General features: G+C 44.0%; 1 protein-coding gene across 1 annotated transcript in view; it reads left to right on the forward strand.

Annotated features, from left to right (window-relative positions):
- LOC144497682 (uncharacterized) overlaps positions 1-3465 on the forward strand; it is a 273548-nt gene that overhangs the window by 77887 nt on the left and 192196 nt on the right. The window lies entirely within an intron of this gene.

The raw sequence follows: 3465 nt of genomic DNA on the forward strand, positions 1-3465 counted from the left end.
GATATTAAACCTTGTACTATTGAAGCAATCACGATAACAATAGGTCTCAGCTTGCCGAGCCTTGTTTGAGAAATTTACTGTGTTTGTAAAGCAATGAATCGATTTGAAAAAGTTAATCACTAATGAGGCAGAGTTAAATTGAAAGGTAAAATGGTGCACAAAGAAACAGTGTTCAGAGATTTGATGCTTGGATCAGAGTAGGGAAATTGGAATGTTTGGGAGAAAGTCGACAGGAAGAAACAAATAGTGAGAGATCACGGAGATGTGAGACCAAAGATTAGATTATTGAATCAGGATGAAGAAATGGATCTCGCTGCTTTTCAGAAATGGGCTGTTGATGTCTGGTTGGTGGAATATCAGAAGCAGGTTAGAAAAAAGAAATTTAAAAAAACTCACAGTAAAGTTTAAAATACTGTGTGAACAACCGGGTTGTTTCTGTTCAGAGATATCCTGATTTGTAAACAAACAAATTTGGGTGGCACGGTAGCACAGTGATTAGCACTGCTGCTTCACAGCTCCAGGGACCAGGGTCCGAATCCCGGCTTGGGTCACTGTCAGTGTGGAGTTTGCACATTCTCCCTGTGTCTGCATGGGTTTCCTCCCACAGTCCAAAGATCATAGAAATCATAGAAATCATAGAAACCCTACAGTGCAGAAGGAGGCCAGTCGGCCCATCGAGTCTGCACCGACCACAATCCCACCCAGGCCCTACCCCCACATATTTACCCACTAATCCCTCTAACCTACACATTTTTTTTTTAGGATTCTAAGGGGCAATTTTTAACCTGGCCAATCAACCTAACCCGCACATCTTTGGACTGTGGGAGGAAACCGGAGCACCCGGAGGAAACCCACGCAGACACGAGGAGAATGTGCAAACTCCACACAGACAGTGACCCGAGCCGGGAATCGAACCCGGGACCCTGGAGCTGTGAAGCAGCAGTGCTAACCACTGTGCTACTGTGCCGCGATGTGTGGGCTAGGTTGATTGGCCATTCTAAATTGCTCTGAGTGTCCCGGGATGCATAGGTTAGATAGATTAGTGGGTAACTATGTGGGGATATGGGGATAGGGCCTGGGTGGGATTGTGGTTGGTGCAGACTCGATGGGCCGAATGGGCTCTTTCTGCACTGTCGGATTCTATGAGATTAATAAAACTGTTCATTTTACTTTATGAATATTTCTCCGTTCTGTGCACAGATCTCAAGGATGTGAAGCAACCTGTGTCCATGTGGGTGACACGGTGGCACAGTGGTTAGCACTGCTGCCTCACAGCGCCAGGGACCCGGGTTCAATTCCGGCCTTGGCTGACTGTCTGTGTGGAGTTTGGATAAGATGCTCTTTCGGAGAGTCAGCACGGAGGTGATGGGCTAAACAGCCTCCTTCTGCACTGTAGGAATTCTATGGATTCTATGAGATGCAACAGGTGAACAAAACTCAGGCTTAGGCTGATAAGTGGAAGATTACATTCACACCCACAAGTGCCAGGCAATGGCCATCTCTTACAAGAGAGAATCGAACTATCTTCCCTTGACAATTGGAATCACAGAATTGTTATGGTGCAGAAAGAGGCCATTTGGCCCATCGTGTCTGTACTGGCTCTCCAAACGAACATTGTTACTTAGTGCCTTTTAAACTTTTAAGTCTCTGTGATTCAACCAGCACTGAATCCCCTACTATGAACATCCTGGGGATTCCAATTGACCAGAAACTGAACTGGACCAGCCACATAAACACTGTCGCTACAACAGTGGTTAGTGGCTGGGAATTTTGTGGATAGTTTAAATTTTAAGTTTATGTTTTCGTGTCACAAGTAGGCTTCCATTAACACTGTAATGACGTTACTGTGAAAGTCCTCCAGTCGCCACACTCCAGCGTCTGTTCGGGGACACTGAGGGAGAATATAGCATGGCCAGTGCATCCAACCAGCACGTCTTTCAGACTGTAGGAGGGAACCAGAGCTCCCGGAAGAATCTCATGCAGATACGGGGAGAACGTGCAGACTCCGAACAAACAGTGACCCAAGCAAGGAATCGAACCCAGCTCCCTGGCGTTATGCCGCCAACCCCAGTAACTCTTATGCAAAATGATCTTCTGGAGGATTGGTGCAAGTGGTGCAGACTCGATGGGCCGAATGGCCTCCTTCTGCACTGTGGGGTTGAGTTGTGTTGAGAAAACCAATAAAGAGAGACGGGGGGGAGGGGAAGGCGCGGTTGTTGATGTTCTGTGAATTCCATGTAGAAGTTGGAAGATTCTGGGTGAAGTGAGGCAGTTTGATGCTGTTGTCCGGATTGTAACCGCGGGGAGACAGACCTGGGGTAATGCCATTGAGATGATGGAAAATGAGCTGCGGGAGTGACTGTTGTCGGAAAGAAAGTTAAAATAAGTTTCAAATCAAAACCATGACTGAAGCGGATCCTCGGCTTCCGGGTGGGAGAAATTAAACCGGAATATTCCAGTGAAATAGAAATTAGAGTGAGTGAAAGGAAATTCAGATTGTGTCCCCAGAATTGAGAAAATAAAATAAGTTTTACTTTTCAAGTTGAATAAGTTTGTACAAGTTTTGGAATTGAAACACACTCTGTTGGAAACTCCGCCCTCTGTTGTTTCAATGTAACAATCTTCAATATTTCCTTTTCTGTTATTTGTGAAACGCGGTTTTCCCTTAATTTCAACAACAGACATCAGTGAAGAAAGAAGATGTGATGGAATTTATTTTATCCCCTTTTAAAAGACACGTTTTTAATGTTGAGAAGATCCAGAGTGAAACTTGAAGTGATGTGAGAAAGAATTGTGTGGACAGATGTGTGTGTGTAAATGTCCTGTTAGTGAATGAGGAAAGGCTGTGTGAATGCTCTGTGTTGCTGTTCCTTCAGACCGGCTCCAACTCTGATGGGTTTTCCTGAAAATGGTGAGGTCTAAAGGCGAAATAACAGTTAAAAGTTTTGAAACTGGAAACTTGTTACCGGCTACAATGAAACTCAATTGAAACTGGTGAAACATGTGGGATTTCTAATCCAGATACAAATTCACATCTGTCAGAGTGGAGTCATTTTTTAAGCTTTGAAGGTCAAATTTCGAATTGAGGAGCGGAATTTAAGGTGATTGTTTGTGGATTATTCTTGTGTTTAAAATCTCCACGAAAAAGTCACCCTGGGGAACAATTGGGACTTTATCTTCTGATCTATTTTGCTCCAAGGTTTTTATTCGGAAATATCCAGTTTGAAATGGTGAACCCACAAGACTTGAAGAAATATCTTTGTTCTGCTGAAACCGCCATTACTCTGAGAACATTGTAACCCAGTCTCTTTCTGAAATCGCAGTGACAGTGAATTCCTTCACCGAACGTGTTTTAATTTAGAATTAACCCATTCAGCTCCGAGCAGAATAAATCTTTTGCATTGGTTTTATGAAAACACACACCTGCACAGGAGACAATTGTGTCCAGTACTGCAAAGTGTAACA

The sequence above is a fragment of the Mustelus asterias genome, chromosome 8, assembly GCF_964213995.1.
Source record: "Mustelus asterias chromosome 8, sMusAst1.hap1.1, whole genome shotgun sequence".
Classification (NCBI taxonomy): Eukaryota; Metazoa; Chordata; class Chondrichthyes; order Carcharhiniformes; family Triakidae; genus Mustelus; species Mustelus asterias.